Below are 24647 nucleotides of genomic sequence, written 5' to 3' on the forward strand. Positions count from 1 at the left end.
TTTCCTGTAGGCCAGGGCTGAAGTGACCAAAAAACTCCACCGCGTTAGGTCACGCCATACACGCTCATTTTTAGTACCAGGTGTTTGTCCAATCAGCCCGAACTGCACCACGCACAGGGCAAGAGGGCGCTGCTTCTTTTCTGCCACTCAAGCAGGTTTTCTTCTCGAGTGGCAACTTTGTCAATGCGAATGGAAGATTTCTCAACGTGGGTGGTAGCGACCATCCATGACCGCCCTCATTGAGAGATCTCGCTGGGAGGTAGTGATATTCCTCGCTCACCAACTTAATGTTGGTGAGCACGAACAAAGAAAAAACTCTGTTACTCTGTTTTTTGGAACTCCGTGCTCTAAGCAGAGCATGAAGTGGGAAAAAGTCTGCAAACTCTGCAAACAGAGTGGAGTTCATCGCCCACCCCTAATTTTCTGTGAGTATAGGGTTGATGTGCTGAAGGTCTAATGTACTTGCTATGAACTTAAGCATTATGAAGAAGGATATTGCACTTAGTAGTTCATTGACAGTCATTTATATAATCAAATTAAGGGGCTCATTACAAGGCTAGTGATCATGAAACCGCCTGCCTCGCAGTGACTGTCTCACTCCAGGTGGTCTGACTGCCACATTATGACCCTGGCTGTCGGAGTGGCAGGGGACTGCCATCCCCTCCAGGAACATGGATCCCGATAGGCTGACAGAGGTCTGAGTTGTGGTCAGCCACTGTGGCGCTGCTCTTGGCGCTGCTGTGCTGATTACAACTCAACTTTCAGTACCCCATCATGTAAAGGCTGTCAGAAAGCCAGTGCAGGGGTCTACAGGGGGCCCCAGGACTGCCCATGCTCAAGGCACAGGCAGTATCTGGGCCCCCTGCCTAGCACCCTTGGTCTGGCTTTGCAGACAGTGTGTGTTTCGAGGCTGATGGTGTGCTATGGTATTTGGTCTCTGCTCCCTTACAGGAGAGGAGATCAATACTGTAGCACTGTTCCTGCCGTCGTCCCGGCGGTAACGTCGTAATACAATGTTTCTGCCAGTCAGCCTGGCGGGAACACTTTAATACAACGGGGGTGCTGCCGGCATGACACCAATGTCTTCACTGCAAGTTTGGTGGTTGGCTCATCCGACGGCCAAACTCATAATAAGGCCCTAAGATTCAGGTGTTGCAATTTGTAAAAAAAGCTGGCCAATGAAGATTAATGTATTGCACCTCTTGTATAATGCGTTATTAACTGTGTGCTTCTATATCAACCAATTGAATGAAGTATTTTTCACTGGCCTGTAGCTAAAAGTCATTGCCTTTGAGAGATATTTTTTTTCTAAGATTTAAAATATTTTATTAGTTAACCTACACGAAACAAGTTTGTAGGCCTTACCCAAAAGCTGCATTTAAATGTGGGTTTTGCACTTGAAGCAATCTCGATGGCATGAACTTGGCTGAGCTAGTAGCAAAGATGAATTCCTGTTTCTCTTTTTACTTTTCTTTCCCCTTAGTTAATTTTGAACTGTTTCATGGCCACAAGTATAACATTTAATGATGCAAACGCCCAATAGTAATGAACAAATGAATAGAGAGAATGTTAGTGCTTTGTTTCACGACTATTTGACCTATGAAAATTAATATTGCAATGTTAGATTAACCCTAAAACTGTTTCGTCATGAATAAGACTTTGCTAGAAAGATGTGTGAGAGTGGAAATGAAGTCATCCTAAAAATGTTTCATGTCTACTAAACTGTTCTTCATCCCATAGACGTTCAACCATGGGAAGAAGCCTAAATATTTTATTGTTGATTAGAACACATTTAAATCTATCTCATAATTGGAATGTTCTTTGTTAAAACATATTGATGGAAGCTGTCCAGTTCACATGAAGAATCCAGGAGATAAATTATCTACAAACAATTAGCAATTTGTTTCTCTGTAAAACATTATAAATTGTGTTCCCAGCTTAGGATAGTAGCTTTGCTTCAGTTTTACATAATTATTATTCTGAGCTCACATAGACTGACTTCTCTCATAGGCTCACTCTTCCGAGAGGCTCTTTGAGAACCCTTTCATTCCAACACATTTTACTCTAGTCTCTTTACAGATGTCTTGGATTCATTCTGAGATTTTTATCTTGCTTAAACCTTGTTTCTGGGGGATTCTACTTAAAATATCACTGAGATGTTTAATTAGCAAAGTATATGCTGTCATATCTGAGGTAAGAACTCTTCAAGGGTCCGTTAAAATATATTTTTCCTGAAAGAGATTAGAATAGGGATTAGATCCTTATGGGGCATGCTATGTGCATTGGGCCAGATGTATTAAAAAGTTTTGCACTCGCAAATGGTGCGAATCGGTAAATTCGGCCGTTTGCGAGTGCAAAACAGTGGTCTGCGATGCATGAAATGCATTTGCAGACCACAAATAAGAAATCGCTAAAATTGCGATTTCTTGCTTTGCGACCTGGAAATTGCGAGTCGCAATTTGCGATTCGCAATTTCCAGGTCGCATGGCTATGCTGAAAAAAATCGCAAATTTCGATTTTTCCAAAAATGGCATTTTGCACTTGCAAAATACCATGCTTTGCAACCAGATGGTAACCTGGTGCAAAATTAAAAAATGCAGTTAAACTGCATTTTTAAATTAAACATGTAAAGCACACATGCCCTTTTGGCATGTGTGTACCTTACGTGTTGAAAAAAAAAGTTTTTGGGGTGCAGGAGAGGGGGCCTTAGGCCTCCAGCACCCTGGCCTTTTGCATTTCCAAAATTGCGATTTCTGGTTCAGAAATCGCAATTTTGGAAATGCAAAATATTTGCAGCTATGCGCCAACAGGCCCATAGCTGCGAATGTGGCCGGTATCGCAATTTGCGATTCGGTAATAGCATTTGCGGTTTTTAAGAAATCGCTATTACCGATTCGCAAATATGATACATAGCCCTTTGCGAGTCGGTAATAGCGATTTCTTAAAAATCGCTATTACCGAATCGCAATGGGCCGTGATGGTACATCTGGCCCATTGTTCTTTAACTTGCATTGATTTTTAATTGATTTGCTAATAATAAAATTGATTAACTAAAGATTAAATAAAAGATTTACAAATAGAATCAAAACTCTCATCATTGACTCTTAAAAGAAAATGTCATTGAGAATGTGGGAATATTTCATGTTTTTGATTTTCAGCTCTTCCCTTCTTACTCACCTCAAAGGTCTATTGCTTGGGGTTCAGTAGTAAGCAGGGATCTTTCTGAGACAGATTTAATCAATTATTTATTCCAAGTTTCCACACTAACAAAGTTGGTACCAGAGGGACAGTTTAGGTAATGAGGCAATGGAGCTGCAAAAATGAAAAGTGCAGTTTTGACTAACAAAATAGGTTATCAGACTAAGAAGTAGTCCAAGATCATGGGATAGATATAGAGATAATAGGTTTTGATTTTTGGTATTCTTGTCTGCTAATGACTAGAAGTGCAGGTCGTAAGACATCGTTGACTGCACAATTGAGATAGGGACATTTACAAAATGTGTTGTGGTTGTACTAATATTGACCAGTTTTGGTGAAGCCTGATGCACAAACGTGACTCTACATTGATTAGGTGATTTCCCGCTGGTCGAGATTTTACCATTGGGTGTGCAAAACTCTTTTTGATTAAAACGCCAGAAAGTGTAAAAACTATAACATTCTGGTTGTTGATTGTTTTATGGTTCTCTTTTGAAGAACCAGACTGAGGGCCTCATTATGAGTTTGGTGGTCCCACCACAGGACCACCGAACTCGCTGTGAGGACGCCACCACCATAGCTGTGACGTTCCCCCCCACGTACATTACAACGTTCCCACGGGCTGACCAGCAGGAGCATTGTTATGTGTGTTCCCTCCGGACAGACCAGCAGGAACAGTGTTAGGACATTGGTCTCAGCTCCTTTAAGAAGCCGAGGCCAATATTTTAACACTCCAGCACCCTTGGAATGCCCACTCACTGCAAAGTAGAGAGTGCACATTCCGACGGTGCTGGGCAGGGGGGCCATGGGCGTGGGCCATGCAGGGGCCCCCCGTGGCCTCTAGCAAAGGCTTTCCACCAGCCTTTTCATGGCAGGGTCACCGCCATGAAACATCTGGCAGCAATAGGGGTTGTAATCAGTGCAGCGCCGCTGTGGCTGGTTACAAGCCTGACATGCTGTCAGGAACCATGTTCCCTGTCATGGACAGGGGTCCTCTGGTGGGTCCCCACACAAGGGCTGTAATTGGGCAGTCAGACCACCAAAGTTGCACCGCTCTGACCGCCAACTCAAGTGTGATGGTCCTCGGACCACCACACTTGTAATGAGGCCTATAGACTGTTATTTGATGTTGCATAGAGTTGTAGAATTGAAGCTTTGTGTGTGAATGAAGAAATAGTAGAAGAGCGTAAACTGCTGCAAGGAGCAGGTTGTAGGGTCATATTGTTACTATAACACAACGTGTGCAGAGGATATTAAGAACAGGTCTCTCTATCCTGTTCCAGAGGTGAGTAGGTCACCGGTTAGGCAGACTACTTCGTAGACATGGAAACAAGTAGTGATGTTTGAGTGTTGAGGGACAAGTGGGGTAGTTCCCTTTACAGACTAGGTGGTCTCACACACATTGTAGTTTCATGCTTCATCATTTGACCACCTAGCCCCACCCAGGTAAGATAATACCACCTGGGCGGACTCACCCGCGATGTTCAATGAGCACTGAGGGAGTGCTGAAATTGTATCTTTCTGGATAAAATGGGGATCCAGTTGAAGGGAAAAAAGATACTAAAATTACCTCACAAATCACCTATATGACATACACACACACCAATCCCTGGTGCCTAAGTGGTTTCTGCCCCCAATCTCCCCTTGCGTGACATTGGCACAAACAAAATAGAAATCCCCGGTGTCTATGGTTTCTGCCCCCAAGGGGGGCAGATTTGCCTAATAAAAATAGGCCAATTTCCCCCCAAGTGGGGCAGAAATGGCCTAAAAATATTTTATCCCCCAGGGGAGTGTCCCTTGCCTAAGGGATCGCTTCCCACATCTAAAAAAATTAAATAAATAAAAAAAGAAGATTCCCTGGCGCCTAGAGGTTTCTGCTCCCGCTGGGGGCAGATCGGCCTAATTACAAATTCTCAGTGTCATATACTCATAGGATTCCCAAAATGCATGCTACATTTGTCAGCTGCTCAAAAACTATGAATCCCCATCTGTAAAAAATGCAATTAAATATCGAAGTCCACAAAACGCGATGTTCATCTTTAAGGGCCATAGGTCAGTCAAATATAATGAAGCATTTTCTCACAACCAGCAAAAGTTTAGAATAACCAAGTTAATTCACACATATACCTAACAAAAAATTACAAGGAAGCGAATCACGATAATCTTGTTGTAATGTACCAACATAAACACAAACAAAAACCCAAATCTAATATAATATGTTCGAATCAACAAAAGATAAAAGATACCACCGTAAAGAGTGGAAAGAATATTGAAAGTATTGAAAGTGGAGAATGGTTATACCCGAAATAGGGACCACTGAGGAAATCATATGAAGCAATGAAAATTGCTCATTATGTAATATTAACCTTGTTGTATATGGTAAACTATTTGAGGATGATCTGTGCTCATCAAGCATGAATAATTATTAATTCTCATAATAAACCCCCAAAGAGGGGCAAAAAAGACTATTTATATGTTCTGCCCAACATAATTATTAATTGAATCATTCAAGATACACTTTAGTGTACATGTGTTTCAATGTGATAGATGCATCATGCTATCATCCATAAAATAATTCAAGTACCTATCCACACAGATTCAATATTCAATAGGTATGTAATGGCAACAACCACTATTGTGATGGTCAGTTCTCATAAAACTTGATACAACTCACTGTCCTGATTCATACCTTTATCGGTGGCACGTAATTTAATAATCCGTCAGCCTTCATTTTTTCTTAAATCTATCACGCAATCCCCTCCTCTAGGGCGAGACCTTATGTGGTTAATCCCCAAAAAATTAACAGTACTCAGTAGTAGAGTGTACCTCATTCATGTGTCTGATCAATGGAGATGCTTAGTAACTGTTACGCATTGCTCTCATGTGTTCTTGTATTCGTTCCTTAAGGGCTCGAATTATGCTACCTACATAAATTGCCCCACAGGCACATACAAGTACATACAGTACAAATTTAGTGTTGCAATTTATAAAGAAATCAATGGAATAGGATTTGCTCTGAGTAAAGATAAAGTGGTGTGTTTTATGCATCGCCAAACTGCACCTATTATAGTTGCCACACTTGTAAAATCTCTTTGGGGCATCAGGTCACTATGTTTTTACAGTGTCATCAAGAGGTGGTGAAAAACGATTACATACAAGATTCCTAATAGCTTTACCCCTCTTATGTATCATTTTTGGCTTGTTTGGAACAATCTGTGAAAGTGTGGCGTCTGTACTAAGTATGTGCCAATGTTTGCATAATATTTTATAGAGAGCAATGCTGTCCCTACTATATGATGTACAAAGGAAAATGTTAGCTGGATCTACTTGCTGATGTATTTTACTATGTTTCTTCAGGAGAGAGGATTGTGACACCCTAGCAATCCTAGTCCTAGCTCCCAAGATTACACTCGGAACATAGGTTGGAGTTACGGGCACTCCCATGGTGACACTCAGAACAAAGGTTGGAATTACTGGCATTCCCAAGGTTACAATCAGAGCAAAGGTTGGAGTTACTTACATTTCCAAGGTTGCACTCAAAGCAAAGGTTGGGGTTACTGGCACTCCTAAGGTTACGCTCAGAACAAAGGTTGGGGTTACTGGCACACCCAAGTATGCTAGAAACACAGATTGGAATTTACAAGGTTCATACAAATGTCAATTGATCTGAAAGAAAATTATTCTTGACATTTCTGTTAATCAGAGAAACATAGAATAAAGTCCCTAGTGCTTGTGTAATACCAGTTCAAGGGCCAAGGTTTTAGGGAGGGTCTGGAGTAAAAACAAACAAGGAGTGCTGAAGGAACATTTCAGGGAAGACATTGGAGACAAGCCTATAGTCTTGAAGATGCTGATACTCAGGTCTACTTATTGGTATAAGAGGATTAGTGTTCACTAACCTGATGGGAAAGTACTTAGCCTTGTCCAGTACTTTAACTGGAATCCAAAGATGACATGGAGCTTGGTGCAAGAAGTTCAAGAGGAGGCAGAATGGTGGATCATGAAGGAAGACTCTGGAAATGTTGCAGAAGCCAGGATCACGGGATCATCAGGAAGGCTTGGAAGATGAAAGCGCTGGAAGTTCAGGAGATGAGTGCAAGGATGATGATTGTGAAGGCCTGGAACAAGGGCAAGCGCTGATGCAGGTTCCGAGGGGTATTAATGCTGGAAGAAAAGAGTGTTCCAGGAGGCACACGTCTCACTTGGAATATTCCAATGAACCTGGGGAAGATTATGTGTTACAGACTATGGATAGGAGGCCTTGCTGGTACAAATGGTAATTGGAAACAATTAACAAATATAACTGAACTCCAAGTACATGATGCTACAGTTCAATGGGTCACAATAGAAGCGTAATTTATCCTAAAAAGACATGTGATAATCTGCATGTGCAAAACAGACTAAACTTGTTTAGTAACGGAACCGGAGGGTCAATGGGTCAGGCTTCTGGTGTGGGGAATCATGGAGTGCTCGAGACAGGAAGGCGTCACAAGGGAAAGATGACTTAGAGTGCTTGGGACAGAGAGGCGCCATAAGGGAAGGGCGACATGAGCCTGACCAGTAAAACCCACAGCACATAGGGCACAAGATGGAGTCATGACAACCACCATATATAGAACGTGAAGCAAGTGCTAATACAACACAAAATAATAATGGAGCAGTAGCAACAGCTCCTGTTGATCCAAATGTATATCAGATTACCGGACACTGGTAAGCAATACTATCTGTTGTTGCACAACCAGTATTGACAAAAACAACATTTGCAGAGCCAGTTATAGCCCAACCGGTTGTGGCACAGACTGTTACCAAAACACCTGTTGTTCAACTGATGATTCACAATTATGTACAAGCTCAAGTAAGAACTTATTAAACTGTGATGCCTACAGGAGTTACTGCTTCTGTAATATCACTAGCCCAAATTACCAGAATGACAACTCAGCTTGTACCTGCCCAGATTACTTGCTCCCCAAATACAGTAGCTCAAAGAGCTGTCAAAGGTACTCCAGTGAACAGATATGTTCTGACTTCACAAAACTCCCAAATTGTAGTGTTGACACCACCACAAACTATTCAAACATTAGAAGAAGGAAGACAAATTGTTTTTACACAAACAGCACCAGGCAAAGTTAATCTGTTAGACAATGAGATTTTCTTTCCCATGGCTTGAAGAGGTTCCTATGGATTGTGTAAAAATTGAAGTTCAATACTAGTTCAACTTCAGAAACACAAAGACCATTAAATGTCTCAAGATTGAAAACAGAATTAGAAGAAATAATTAGAAGATGTCTGGATCTTGATCATGTTAATCATTATCAAGATTGATTTATTTGTGCAAAGGAATCTCAAGGAGAGCAGCAACAGTACATGATCAATTACTGGAATTGGCTAATAAATATGATGTTGAGATGCCAAAAAGCATATGTTGGACTTTTGCTTTTGCAGGGTCATCCCCAGACTTTTTTGCCTCCTGCCTCCTATATTTTTCTGACATGTTGCTGTTGGCTTTTCAACTCTGAGCACTTTACCACTGCTAACCAGTGCTAAAGTGCATATGCTCTCCTGTTTAAATTGTATGTAAGTGGTTTATCCATGATTGGCATATTTGATTTACTAGTAAGTCCCTAGTAAGGTGCACTAGAGGTGCCAGGGCCTGTAAATCAAATGCTACTAGTGGGCCTGCAGCACTGGTTGTGCCACCCACATAAGTAGCTCTGTAATCATGTCTCAGACCTGCCACTGCAGTGTCTGTGTGTGTATTCTTACACTGTAAATTCGACTTGGCAAGTGTACCCACTTGCCAGGCCTGAACCTTCCCTTTCCTTACATGTAAGGCACCCCTAAGGTAGGCCCTAGGTAGCCCCAAGGGCAGGGTGCAGTGTATGGATAAGGTAGGACATATAGTAATGTGGTTTATATGTCCTGACAGTGAAATACTGCCAATTTCGTTTTCACTGTTGCAAGGTCTGTCTCTCTCTCATAGGATAATATGGGGGCTACCTTTAAATATGATTAAAGTGTAGATTCCCCTAGAGAAGAGATGGACAGGTGGAGTTTGGGATCCCTGAACTCACAATTTAAAAATGCATCTTTTAGTAAAGTTGATTTTAAGATTGTGCGTTTGAAAATGCCACTTTTAGAAAGTGAGCATTTTCTTGCTTAAACCATTCTGTGACTCTGCCTTGTTTGTGGATTCCCTGTCTGGGTCAGTTTGACAGTTGGGTTGTTTTTCACCTCACACCAGACAGTGACACAAAGGGAGCTGGGGTGTGATCTGCATTTCCTGATTAGCCATCTCTGCTAGGAGGGAGGGGTGGAGTGGTCACTCTCATCTGAAAGGACTGTGCCTGCCTCTGACAATGCTGTCTCCAGCCCCCTGGTGTGTGTCTGAGGCCTTGCCTGGGCAAGGCAGGATTTCACAAGAAGGTGTGAGTCCCCTTTGAAGAAAGGTGACTTCAAAGACTAAAATGGGTATAAGAAGGGCACCCAAACTTACAAACTTGAGAAACACTTCTGGAACCAAGAGGAACCTCTGCCTGGAGAAGAGCTGATAGCTGAGGAAAACGTGCTGCCCTGCCTGTGACTGTGCTTTGTGGAGCTTTCCTGCAGTGCTGCTTCTGCCAGAGTAAGAGGGCAAAGACTGGACTTTGTGTGCCTTCCATCTTGAAGAAGAAATCTCCAAGGGCTTGATGTAGAGCTTGCCTCCTGTTGTTGAAGTCTCAGGGATGGCAAAGACTTCTTCCTGACAGCACCTGGAGTCTCTGGAGAGACCCCTACTCTGCTCTGTGGTGCCCTTCCAGTTCCTGGGACCCTGAAAGGAGAGGCTGGCAGCCTAAGGACAAAAATACACGCACCGCGCACCGTGCGGAGAAAAGATCGACGCGAATCCGATCGCGGCTGAGAAAACGACGCGACGCCGGCTCCGCAGCTGAGAAACGACGCCGCTGGAAACGCGACCGGAGAATCGACGCCCGGAGCAGGAGAAACGACGCGCAGCATCGCTGACGAAGGCTGAGAGATCGCAACCAGCGCCGCGGGACTTCGGACCGCCGCGTGGCTGGCTTTTTCGACGCGCCTCGCCGAGCCGAGCTGTTTTCGACGCATAAACCCGTGCCGGGTTATTTTCGACGCACACCGCCCGTGCGGGGTTATTTTTGACGCAAACCAGGTACATTTTTCACGCTAGCAGCGCTAGTGTGTTGTTACAACTACCTAAAGACTCTTTTTATTTTAAACCTTTTAAAAATCATAACTTGACTTGTGTATGTTGGATTTTTGTCGTTTTGGTCTTGTTTTGTCTAGATAAATATTTCCTATTTTTCTAAACTGGTGTTGTGTCATTTTGTAGTGTTTTCATTAAGTTACTGTGTGTGTTGGTACAAATACTTTACGCCCAGCACTCTGAGGTTAAGCCTACTGCTCTGCCAAGCTACCAAGGGGGTAAGCAGGGGTTAGCTGAGGGTGATTCTCTTTTATCCTAACTAGAGTGAGGGTCCTTGCTTGAACAGGGGGTAACCTGACTGTCAACCAAAGACCCCATTTCTAACATTGGTGACCAGCGGTCGGGATTTGGACTTGTATTTGTACTTGACATACAGTAATTAAGTGTACACTACTGTTTTGATCTCAGACCACTACGTGACCACATACTACTTGTCTTGTGATTCTGCTTTTTGTTCTCTGATGTCCTCCTGGAAGTATTGATAATATTTTTGGACTTTGTTTTTTGGTTGTGAAGCCTTTGCAGAAATGGAAGTCAATTTCTGGCACCTATCTATGTATAAAAAGTGGCAGCTTAAAGCATTCTGCATGGAAAGGGGACTGGCTGTGAACAAGGAATCCAGAAGGGAGGATCTTGAGTCAGCCCTGTTTCAGGATGAATTGAAACGTTGTCAGGCAACACCACCAAATGAGTCTGAGGAGGATAACTACTCTGAGGAGGAGGATTACTCCAAAGAGGAGGGCAGTGGCCCTGAGGAGGGAACAGAAAGAGATGATAGGCTCCTAGCTCGAATCCGGAGTCTGGAAGAGTTTAAGAGGGCCGAGGAGAAGAGAGCCTTAGCCCTGGCAGAAAGGAGGAGGGACTTAGAGATTAAAAAAATGATTTATGCTTACGAGCTTAAATTGAAAGAGCTGGAAGTCATGAGGGCTGAGTCCAGCTGGAATGGTGGCAGCAACAATTGTATATCCAGTGATGCTGCAGAAGTACACATGCCCAGAGAGGTGGTGCCCTACTTGAAGGAGGGAGTTAACACACGCCAGGAGGTTCAGGGGTATGAGGTAGCTCCAGTGATGCACAGGGTCCCTGAGGTGGATTGGGGAACTGGCATGGGGAGTCATATTCCTACTGGTGGGAGGGACACTCTACTGACTCTAGTTGAGAGTGACAGGGAGAGGGGTTCCCCCCAGGTAGAAGTCCTGGTTATGGAGTGTGAAGACATCCCAGAAGAGTGTGGGTTGAGTGTCAGGGACAGTCAGGTACTGTCTCACCAGTCTCAGGAGGGTGATGTGGGGTGCTTTTTCAAAGCAGAGTCACTGGATGGTTGGGTGAAGGGTACTTTGGTTAATTCATGTGAGGGGCTGAGTGATGTAATTGCTGGAGAGCATATGTCTAGTCCTTATTTTCCAGAGCTATGCCAACACCAGGTGGAGTGTGAGTTCTCTGACCCCAGGGAGCTTACAATGGAGGCAGACTTCTGGGTGAGTACCAGAGAGTCTGAAGAGGCATTTGGGGGTGCTCCTGAGAGGAGTGGTCTAGGTAGTTCCCAACCAGGTGAGGTAGGGAAGGATTGTAGTGTCCCAGGTAGGTCCCTGTGTAGTGGGATGGGTGAGGGACCCCATGTCCAGTCTCAGAGGAGAGGGAATGGGGATGGGTTGAGGCCCAAGGTGCCCGAGATCCGGTCCCAGGTCCTGGAGGGTTCCCTGCGGGAACCCCAGGAGGGGAGCCTAGCCTGTACCATAGGGCCATCTGTTGAGGGAGACCCCACAGTGTCAGGAGAACTTGGGGGGGCGGCTGTAGCCAGCGTCCCACCAGTTCTGGTGTCTGGCAGTACCACTCCTAGTGAGGGGTTGCAGAAGTCCAGACAGAGGGTTGAGAGGGGGTTGCGGACCCCAGTGGAGAACCTGGAGGGTCAGGGGTCAGCTCTGAGTGCAGAGCCCCCCAGGAATGACCTTGGTGAGACCATTTCTGGGCTGGGGGGAATCCAGACTCTGTCAGATGGGCAGAGGTCAGGAGACCTGCGCCAGCCAGACTCTTGTATGGCCCTTGGGGAAAGTTTTTCCCTTGTGGGGGGTAGGTGTGCCCCCCAGGAAGTCCTGGTGCGCCAGGCAATGGTTCAACCGCAGGGTGGTGACTCTGGGTTGAATGATCAGGTTCAGGGGGTAAACTCTGACCTGATAGGGGGTAAGTGTGCTCCCAAGGAAGTCCTGGTGTGCCAGGCAGTGGTTCAACCGCAGGGTGGTGACCCTGGGTTGGATGACCAGGTTCAGAGGGTAAACTCTGACCTGGTAGGGGGTAAGTATGCCCCCCAGGAAGTCCTGGGTTGCCAGGCAGTGATCCAGTCTGTGGGTACAGACCCTGGATTGGGAGGCCAGGTTAAGGGTGTCCCCCCTGACCTGGAGGAAGGGGCTACTGCTAACAGTACCCCTACCATGTTGTCTTCTGGGGGGGCCGCTCCTAGTTGGGTGGTTCAGGACCCCAGAAGAGAGGGCAGGGGGAGGGAAGCCTCACCCCTGGCCCTGGTCCAACCTGAAGGTACAGACCCCAGGTTGGAGGATCAGTTGCAGGTTAACATCCCTGCACTGATGGAAGAATTGTGCAGGACTGCTTCTACAAGCACCCTGACAGTTTTGGACTCTGGGGGTGCCACTTCTGCAGGGAGGGTACAGAGCCCCAGAGGGGAGGGCCAGGGTCAGGTTGTCACCCCTGACCTGGTGGAAGAGAGAGTGGTCAAAGGGTGCCAGGCACCTGGGGCTACCACCCCCCACTCTCCACAGTCACAGTGGTTAGAGAGGCCTGAGGTCGGGCTCTCATCCCTGACAGTTGTCTGGGGCCACTGTGGCTTGCTGTCCTGGTGGACAGAGTTGCCCCTGGGGGGGGGAGGACGAGAGTCACACCCCGGGGGTGGAGTGGGCAACACCACTGTGTTGGCCCTGGTGGTACTATCTGCCCATTGCAATTCATCTGTGAGCAAAGTAAAGTTAGGTGCTGCACAGATGGTGTCTGTAGATGTGGAGAAGGGTTCCCCATGGGTTAGCTTAGTGGGCCCTGAGAGTATGGACAGAGGGATCCAACTGGAGTCAGGAAGGCGTAGAACTGGAACATGCCCCTGCTGTTGTGGGCCTGGGTCCCTGTTCTATCGCCCCAATCAGGGAAGTACATCAAGGTATTGATTGTTCTCCCCTGGCTTTAGGCTGGTAGGGGGTCGTGTTGGACTTTTGCTTTTGCAGGGTCATCCCCAGACTTTTTTGCCTCCTGCCTCCTATATTTTTCTGACATGTTGCTGTTGGCTTTTCAACTCTGAGCACTTTACCACTGCTAACCAGTGCTAAAGTGCATATGCTCTCCTGTTTAAATTGTATGTAAGTGGTTTATCCATGATTGGCATATTTGATTTACTAGTAAGTCCCTAGTAAGGTGCACTAGAGGTGCCAGGGCCTGTAAATCAAATGCTACTAGTGGGCCTGCAGCACTGGTTGTGCCACCCACATAAGTAGCTCTGTAATCATGTCTCAGACCTGCCACTGCAGTGTCTGTGTGTGTATTCTTACACTGTAAATTCGACTTGGCAAGTGTACCCACTTGCCAGGCCTGAACCTTCCCTTTCCTTACATGTAAGGCACCCCTAAGGTAGGCCCTAGGTAGCCCCAAGGGCAGGGTGCAGTGTATGGATAAGGTAGGACATATAGTAATGTGGTTTATATGTCCTGACAGTGAAATACTGCCAATTTCGTTTTCACTGTTGCAAGGTCTGTCTCTCTCTCATAGGATAATATGGGGGCTACCTTTAAATATGATTAAAGTGTAGATTCCCCTAGAGAAGAGATGGACAGGTGGAGTTTGGGATCCCTGAACTCACAATTTAAAAATGCATCTTTTAGTAAAGTTGATTTTAAGATTGTGCGTTTGAAAATGCCACTTTTAGAAAGTGAGCATTTTCTTGCTTAAACCATTCTGTGACTCTGCCTTGTTTGTGGATTCCCTGTCTGGGTCAGTTTGACAGTTGGGTTGTTTTTCACCTCACACCAGACAGTGACACAAAGGGAGCTGGGGTGTGATCTGCATTTCCTGATTAGCCATCTCTGCTAGGAGGGAGGGGTGGAGTGGTCACTCTCATCTGAAAGGACTGTGCCTGCCTCTGACAATGCTGTCTCCAGCCCCCTGGTGTGTGTCTGAGGCCTTGCCTGGGCAAGGCAGGATTTCACAAGAAGGTGTGAGTCCCCTTTGAAGAAAGGTGACTTCAAAGACTAAAATGGGTATAAGAAGGGCACCCAAACTTACAAACTTGAGAAACACTTCTGGAACCAAGAGGAACCTCTGCCTGGAGAAGAGCTGATAGCTGAGGAAAACGTGCTGCCCTGCCTGTGACTGTGCTTTGTGGAGCTTTCCTGCAGTGCTGCTTCTGCCAGAGTAAGAGGGCAAAGACTGGACTTTGTGTGCCTTCCATCTTGAAGAAGAAATCTCCAAGGGCTTGATGTAGAGCTTGCCTCCTGTTGTTGAAGTCTCAGGGATAGCAAAGACTTCTTCCTGCCAGCACCTGGAGTCTCTGGAGAGACCCCTACTCTGCTCTGTGGTGCCCTTCCAGTTCCTGGGACCCTGAAAGGAGAGGCTGGCAGCCTAAGGACAAAAATACACGCACCGCGCACCGTGCGGAGAAAAGATCGACGCGAATCCGATCGCGGCTGAGAAAACGACGCGACGCCGGCTCCGCAGCTGAGAAACGACGCCGCTGGAAACGCGACCGGAGAATCGACGCCCGGAGCAGGAGAAACGACGCGCAGCATCGCTGACGAAGGCTGAGAGATCGCAACCAGCGCCGCGGGACTTCGGACCGCCGCGTGGCTGGCTTTTTCGACGCGCCTCGCCGAGCCGAGCTGTTTTCGACGCATAAACCCGTGCCGGGTTATTTTCGACGCACACCGCCCGTGCGGGGTTATTTTTGACGCAAACCAGGTACATTTTTCACGCTAGCAGCGCTAGTGTGTTGTTACAACTACCTAAAGACTCTTTTTATTTTAAACCTTTTAAAAATCATAACTTGACTTGTGTATGTTGGATTTTTGTCGTTTTGGTCTTGTTTTGTCTAGATAAATATTTCCTATTTTTCTAAACTGGTGTTGTGTCATTTTGTAGTGTTTTCATTAAGTTACTGTGTGTGTTGGTACAAATACTTTACGCCCAGCACTCTGAGGTTAAGCCTACTGCTCTGCCAAGCTACCAAGGGGGTAAGCAGGGGTTAGCTGAGGGTGATTCTCTTTTATCCTAACTAGAGTGAGGGTCCTTGCTTGAACAGGGGGTAACCTGACTGTCAACCAAAGACCCCATTTCTAACAGCATCCCATTGCAGAAATGTTTCAGGGTACATTTAGATGATGAGTCAATTGAAAACATGTGTTCTTGAGGCATGCAAATGCACATTATCAACTTAGTGAAATGTGTCCACAAATGGAGTGAATTGGATAAATTAGATAATAAATTGGCAAGTCAACGTTACAAAAAGAAGGAATCCAACAAAAAACACCCACAAGTCCCCTAGATGATGAGGGAGCTACAACTTACCCTTTAAGGGAAGTACCAGGTGGTTGGTATGTACATGTGCCTTGGACTAAAGAAGACCTTGCATCATTTATGAATAATTTTCCAAAATTGAGAGAGAATCCAATGCAGAGGTATACACAGGTTGAAATGTTTGTTAACATTTCAAAGGTGTTGTGGACTGATTTGTACACATTTTTCGACATTGTTGTTCCAAATGATTTGCGGGCTGAATGTGAGATTGCTGTTTAGTAGCCAGATGCAGAGCCAACTAGAAATTCTCATACAAATGCACCCTCACCTCTTGTAATGACTAAATATAATGAGGTGATTACTTTTCCTCTAAAGGATTTGGATTATGTAAGGTTGAATCAAATTCAGCAGGAAGCCGAAGAATCAGTGCCCGAGTATTAAGAGCGGTTGTTGAAAGCACTTCAGCAGCATACGGGTCATATGCATCTTGAACAGACAGATATGGAATTCCTTATTTCACAGTTTGTGCTCATTTTGAGACCTCGGATTAGCCAGCACATACAGCAGAATGTAATTTTTTGGCAGAAAAAGGGCCTGATAGCAACTGATGGGTTACTCCGTTACAAAGGTGATGGATATTCCGTCCACTGAAATTGAAATCCCATAGGCCCATATTTATACTTTTTGACGCAAAACTGCGCTAACGGAGCTTTGCGTAAAAAAAATTAGCGCCGGCTAACGCCATTCTGAAGCGCCATGCGGGCGCCGTATTTATTGAATGACGTTAGCCGGCGTTAGCCGCCGGCGCCGTCTGGTGTGCGTTAAAAAAAACGACGTACACCAGGCAGCGCCGGCGTAGGGGAAAATGGAGCTTGGGCGTCAAGAAATGGGGCAAGTCAGGTTGAGGCAATTTTTTCGCCTCAACCCGATTTGCGCCATTTTTTTTCACTCCCAACCCCCATAGAAATGACTCCTCTCTTAGCAAAGACAGGAGTCATGCCCCCTTGCCCAATGGCCATGCCCAGGGGACTTCTGTCCCCTGGGCATGGTCATTGGGCATAGTGGCATGTAGGGGGGCACAAATCAGGCCCCCCTATGCCACAATTTTTTTTTTTTTAAAACACTTACCTGAACTTACCTTAATGTCCCTGGGATGGGTCCCTCCATCCTTGGGTGTCCTCCTGGGGTGGGCAAGGGTGACAGGGGGTGTCCCTGGGGGCATGGGAGGGCACCTCTGGGCTCCTTCAGAGCCCACAGGCCCCTTAACGCCTGCCTTTTGCAGGCGCTAAAAAACGGCGCAAAAGCGGCCGTACGTCATTTTTTTTGACCGGCCCACTCCCGGGTGTGAATTTTGCCTGGGAGTATAAATCCGACACACATGCCTCGGAGTCGATTTTTTAGACGTGAACGCCTACCTTGCATCTCATTAACGCAAAGTAGGTGTCCACGCTAAAAAATTACGCAAACTCCATGGACTTTGGCGCTAGACGCGTCTAACGCCAAAGTATAAATATGGAGTTCGTTTTGCGTCAAAAAAAACGACGCAATTCCGGCGCAAACGGAGTATAAATATGCCCCATAGTATATAACTCGACCACCAATGTCTAAACCAGGCCCTAATTCTCTAGATGAAGTCCTGAAATATATGAAATTTATAGCAGTTATGGGTAGGAAATGAAATAGAGGAAGCTTAAAGAGAAGTTCCTGTTAGTCCAGATGAAGCTGGCACAGAGCGGTTTTCAGAATTAGTTATTTTCAGGAAATGGTGGTGTAATGCATGGTGTTGGTGTTCAAGACGGCGCGCAAGGAGTTGGATTTCAAACAGGAATGCAAGGCGTTCCAGGAGGAATGCCTTCATGCAGGGTAGAGGTTGAGGAGTTCCGCTTGATCCTAATACAGGTGTTGATGTTGCTACATTGAAGGCATTGGAAGTGCAAAAGTAGGCTTAATCCAAATAGAATACACAATAATCAAATACAGGCAAGAAATCAAATACAAATGCAAAATGTGCCCACACAGCAACCTCAAATACCAGTGCAGGATGAGGTTCACATTATGCCAGTCCCACAAGCCTCTATGATTCAACAGAATGTGGGTAACACTAGATTGAATCCAAATCAATTGTCCTGATTAAATCAAAATACATTGTAGAAGCAAAACCAAAATGTGATTTAGCAGTTTCCTATGTTTAATGATGAGAGTTGGACAGTGTCTAATAGGGGAGGTAGACTACGTTCTTGGCACAGTCTTAGAGGTGGACCAGAGCGGACCTCAAGTGTCATTCCTGATTGACACTGGAGCTACCCATTCCACCATTAGAACAGCAAAGGTCCCAGACCTACTCCTCTTGAAAAAGAAGATTCAAGTTGTAGGTGTTACAAATAAACAAATTACAAATCCATTTTCAAATGAGGTTCCTGTAAAGATAGTTTCATTTGAAGAAAATCATCAGTTTATTGTTTGTGATTAAAGTCTTGTACATCTACAGTAAGAGACCCTTTGCACAAACTGAATCATACAATTTATTGCACACCAAATAGGGTCGAATATCACCCCCATGTTGAGGACGTTGAGTTTAAATTGGCTCAATAACAAACAGTAGGGCTTTACCCAATGCTAACTGTAGAAGATTCACCAACAGATTTAAAAGAAACAGCGAATTGAAAAATATGGGATTTCACAGGGTAAGATAGAGAACTAATAAAGGTTTAGAACCAGTCTGAATGAATGTCAAACTGAATGCCATCTTTCCAAGAACACCACCTTATCAAATACCTCAAGAGATAAGAGCAAGGGATATCAATAATAATAAATGACATGGTACAGAAAGGCAACTTAAAGAAATAGTTGGGAGTGCATGTGACTCACCGATTATGGGATTACAAAAGATCAATGGCAAGTTTATGATTGTGCATGACCAGTCAAAAGTTAACGATACTTTAATCATATGTGGTCCTGTGGTACCGAATCCAGCTGCAATATGTACCATAGAATGGTTCACTGTTGTAGATCTTTGCCAAGCTTTCTTCTCGATTCCATTACATAAGGATATTCAGTACCTATTTCCCTTCATGTTTGGTGAGGAAGTATTAGCATGGTGTCGTGTCCCAGAAGGCTATATGGAAAGTCTTTTGATTTTCAATCAGATTTTAAAGAACATTTGGAAATGTTGATCATGTCTTGTAACTCAGTTCTTGTCCAGTACATTGATTACCTATTAGTGGAATCAGAGACAACAGACTCTTGCAAACAAGACACCATTGTCAACCCCATCTGATTTTTCTGTTTCGCACGCATAATATTTTTGACACAGCAATGGAATTTAATTTTATTCTGGATTTGATTGTTTGAACTCACATCATGAAAATCTTGATCTCAGTGGCTGCCAACATGCCTAATGAAATAATATTTACCCCAAATAAAAATTCTGAGAGGTCAACCTCTTTGTGTGAAAAACAAAGACCAAATGATGTATTTATCTTTGGGGGAAAACTATCTCTCCTCCATAAGCACATACCAGATTGCACAGCAGTGGACACTTCTTTTATATCTAATCTATTTTATTCTGCAAATAGCACCTCTCATTAATAGCCCTCTGATAAATACTAGGCCATTGGTATACTAGCGTTGCCAGTGGTGGATGTGGGCAGAAACTCTTTTTAAGGGAGTATGAAGAGGGTGAGGCTTGGACACCAGGCCTCATACCACAGCAGAGATCAATATACAATGATATCTAGGACAGATAGACTGTCTTACATGGATCGGACCTGAGTACGTGTGTTGGTGCTATTTACCATACCTGGTAAATAGCAATACCAGAGGGTACGTTATTTATCAGATGTGAAAAGAGTACCTAATTTGAGAAGGAAAAGAAATTCACTTCAATACAATAATGCAGTAATGATAATTTACACATAACTATAATTACTGTATTATTTCTTAGTTTTAACTTTTTTTATATCCGCAGGTCTTTTGCAGATTGGTAGATTGTCCTCGGGTCACACTATGGTTTTTGTTCCAATCACATGATGTAAACAAGTCCACAGATTCTGATCTGCATATTTGCTGTAGTATTAAAAAAATATTTTAAGCAGTTAGGAACCTATAAATTAAATTATACCATAAGGGTAAACATATTTAAAACCAGGTTGCAATACTGTCAAAAAGAAGTCCAATACATGAGACCTATCATTAAGAAAGGAACAAGGAAAGTGTCAAAAGAAAGAGTGGATGCCATTTTGCAAATAGGTCCTCCAAAGACACAAGGAGAACTCAGGATGTTTTTGGGAATAGTTGGGTACCATAGACAGTGGATACCAAAGTTTTCTCTGGAGGTAAAGTTTTTACTGAGGGTGGCACACAGAGATGTGCCTGATCTGATTCCATGGGACAACAAATGTATGAAAGCTTTTCTAGAGCTGAGGGAAAGTCTCTGTTTCGTCCCAGAGTACCTGATTATTCAAACAGGTTTACATTATTTTGCAGTGAGAGGGAGGGCTGCACTCTTTCCATGCTTACTGAGATGTATGGTGATCCAAAATTCCAGTGGGCTTTGTTTCGTACACACTTGAACCTGGTTGTCTTAAAGCAGTAGCAGCTGTCAGTGATAGTCTCAAGAGATGTGAAAGCATAGCGATGGGACATCTTTTAACTGTTATGGTCCCTCACTCTGTAGAGATTTTGCTTACCAGAACCAAAATCCAAAACATGACTAATTCCAAATTGATCAGATATGACCAGCAAATACGTGCTTCCAACTATATAACATTGAAGCACTGTTAAGTCTTGAACCCTATTACATTGCTCCCTCTGTCCGAAATTGATGTATCTTTGAGTTTGAACAGGACTGTCTAGATGCCACAGATGTATGCTTCAGCCCAAGACCCAACATAAAAGATGAGCCTTTAATTAGACCTGATTATGTGCTATCTATTGATGACTCATGGCTAAGAACAAATGATGGTTCCCTGAGAGCAGCGTACACTGTCTGCACAATACAAGAAATAATGGAAGCTTCATGGCTTCAAGAAGTTACCTCAGCATAAGTTGCAGAGTTGATTTCTCTTACGAGAGCTTGCAGCTTGACAGCCTAAATGAGAGTGACTATATTTACAGATAGACAGCATGGCTTTGGTGTGGTCCATGTCTTTGGTCAGTTATGGTCACAAAGCGGTTCCATGACATCATCTGGCTCACCTATATGAAATGATGAGCAAGTGATGCGATTGTTAGAAGTTTTACAGCTTCCAACTGAAATTTATGTTGTTAAATGTGCATCATACAGGAGACACAACGGTTTTGTCACTGTTGGCAATAGATATGCAGATGAAGTGGCACACTACTTTGCAATTGTAGCCTGTAGATTTAATGGAACATTCACAGATGGATCTCAAAAGGACACTGTTGATTCCATGCTGATGACAATAACTGACACAGGGGTATTTGTAAGCCATGAAGGAAAATGTGTCTGAAGCAGAGCAAATGGGTTGGATCAGAGTAGGATGTAGTGAGGATGACAATGACATCTGGGTTTCATTAGATGGAAGACCAGTGTTACCAGACGGTCTGTTTGTCCCCAGTGAGACAACATTTCCATGAACCTACACATTTAGGCAAGAATGCTATGGTCATTTAGTTCAGGCAGAATTGGTTTAATCCCAGATCTAGAGCCCATGGAGAAAAGCTGCATCAACAATGTGTAACATGTCATTAAATTAAAGTAGTAATTGGAGACAGCGGGCAGGGGAACAGATGAAAAGACTGCTCCAGTCAGCAGGAGCTCTTGCTTGCTGGGAGCTCTCAAAGCTCCCACCAAGTGACAGTAAAGAGCTATTTCACAAGGGTGGGCACCTCAGGACATAAGGAGCTGACTCTGGGGGATGGGGTCCTCAAGCCCATGAATGGCTCCAGGGGGTGCCTTCCTTTTAAAATTGCATGTCTGGGCCCTGGGGGGTGGTGTATCCGGGGCCAATCACAGCCTGGGACATGGGCTGCACTGCCCCCTTCCCATTTCAAGAAAAGGGCCTGGCCTGGGGAGGTAGTGGTCCCTGGGGGTGAAAACAGCCCCCCCTTCATTGATTTGCCCGAGCCTTGAGGGGAGGTGGTCCTCAGGGCTGAAATCAGCCTGGGGAAGGGGGCTACACATGCCCCTCTTCCCCATAATAATTCCCACTGGGACCTAGCCCACCAAAGGGGACAAATAAAAGAAAGGCGAGGGAGACCGTGTTTGATTTTTGGATTCAAAGAGTCACTCTGATTTCACAGCCAAAATTATAAAAAAGGCTGTTGTGCCCTAATAGGGTCCCCCAGGGTCCCAACCACTAGGCCTGGGTGGTCAGGCTATTCCTACCTTAAACCCTTCTGTTTATTTTTTTACTTTTTACTTGGGACTCAACTGAGTCTGAGTCCCAAGATTGCTAGCAATGCTTCCTGGTTAAAGTGTTGGCAGCCAATCAGATCTCAGCATGAGATCTGTTGGATCCACGGAGGATCGCATCCCTAGATAAAAAATCTTTTTTCTTTAATCCCACAAAAACTACTGAACGGATTTACACCAAATCACAAACAGAGATCTTTCTGGACCAAGTTCTAGCTTTCTGCAAATTTGGTGTAACTAGGTCCTACTTATGACAAAAGTGTGGCACACCTGAAGCCATCTTGATTGAATCAAACTGATAAGACTTTAAGCAGTTAATTTAGAAGGAACAAAATGAAGGGGTTCATTTTGTCGCAGAAATTATGGTTAGTGCCGTAGAAAGAAAAATTGGGACATGTTTTTAGTGAGTTCTCAAATAACTTTCATTAAAACATTCTGACATGCGGATAGAAACATGCACTTTCAACACCAGCAGCAGACTGACAGCTAACTCCCTTATGATCAGCAGCTTACAGTGTTAATGAGCAAGAGTATTCAGAATTTATGCAAATGTTACATTGATATTATCAATGATGAAATTAGAAATGGGGTCTCTAGTTGGCAGTCAGTTCACACCCTGTCCAAGTAGGGACCCTCATTCTAGTCAGGTTAAGTGAGATACACAGCTCAGATAACCCCTGCTCACCCCCTTGGTAGCTTGGCACAAGCAGTCAAGCTTATCTCAGAGGCAATGTGTAAAGTATTTGCACAAACACACACAGTAACACAGTGAAAACACCACAAAAGCACTCAACACCAGTTTAGAAAAATGGCCAATATTTATCTGAGTAAAACAAGACCAAAATTCCAAAAATCCAACATACAGAAGCAAAGATAGACATTTTCAAAGATTAAACGTCAATATAGTGCTTAGAAAGACAATAGCTCCACCTGGGGCTATTGCGAAGTCGTTGACAGAGTAGTTCCCAACAATCCACTCTTGAGGAGGGCGGCACCGGTCACGGAGTCACACAGACCCCTAGGTACAGTAACTTTGCCAAACGAGGAAACAAGCTGGTGCACGGAACCAGGGAGGTGAGGCGCTGCTGGATCCAGTGCATCGTCGGTTCCTTACTGCAGAGCAGGGAAGGTGATGCAGCATTGGAGAGAGGCATTGCTTCCTGATGATCTGGCAGGGTCCATGAATCCAGAGGGTCAAGACACGATTGGTGACCTCACTGGGTTGCTGTCACGCCACAAGGCTGCAGGCTCCACAGCGGTGTCGTGCAGTGGCACCGGTTCTGGAGTCGTCTGGAATTGGGGTGCCTGGATTTTCTTGTTTTCTCACCAGAACTCATGTCCAAGGACCCAGGAACTGGAATGGCATCACTTAGCAAGCCAGGGTATTCAGCAGGATTACCAAGGCGCTGGCAGGTGAAGTCTTTGATGTCCTGGAGACTTCTTAGCAGATGGCAATCTCAGTCCAGGCTCTTGGAGAAACTTCCCAAGTAGGATATCAGAAAGCAAAGTCCAGTCCTTTCCCTTTTAAGGCAGAAGCAGCAGCAGCAGGCCAGCTCAGCAAAGCAACAGGAAGAATGGCAGGTCATCCTCAAGCATCATGCAGTTCTCCTTGGCAGAGGTTCCTCTTGATCCAGAAGTAATCAGACGCTGTGGGGTTTTGGGTCCACTACTTATACAAATTTCTGCCTTTCAAGTAGGTAAACATCAAAGGAAAGTATCTGTTGTTCACAAGATCCTGCCTTGCTGACCCCTGGCCCCAGACACACTCCAGGGGGATGAAGACTACATTGTGTGAGAACAGGCAAAGCCCCTTCAGGTGCAGGGGTCAGCTCCTCCCTCCCCACTTTAGCCCAGGAACACTCATCAGGATATGCAGGACACACCTCAGCTTCCTTTGTGCTACTGTCTGGAGGGAATTCACAAACAGCCCAACTGTCAGTCTGACCCAGAAGTGGATTTCACAGGAAGGCAGAGGCACAGAATGGTTAAGCAAGATCATTTCCACTTTCTAAACATGGCATTTTCGAACAGACAATCTAAAAACCAACTCTACAACAAGATGTATTTTAAATTGTGAGTTCAGAGACCCCAACTTCCAAATCTCTATCTGCTCCCAATGGGAAATTACACTTAAAAGACATTTAAAGGTAGTCCCCATGTTAACCTGTGGGAGAGATAGGCCTTGTAACAGTGAAGAATGAATTTGGCAGTATTTCTCTATCAGGACATGTAAAACACGCCAGTACATGTCCTACCTCTTAAATACCAAAACCAAAAAAAATACCAAATACCAAGGGGCTACCTAGGGCCTACCTTAGGGGTTTTAATAGGGAAGGTTTGGGCCTGGCAATG

The sequence above is a fragment of the Pleurodeles waltl genome, chromosome 5 (genome assembly GCF_031143425.1).
Source record: "Pleurodeles waltl isolate 20211129_DDA chromosome 5, aPleWal1.hap1.20221129, whole genome shotgun sequence".
NCBI classification, from domain to species: Eukaryota; Metazoa; Chordata; class Amphibia; order Caudata; family Salamandridae; genus Pleurodeles; species Pleurodeles waltl.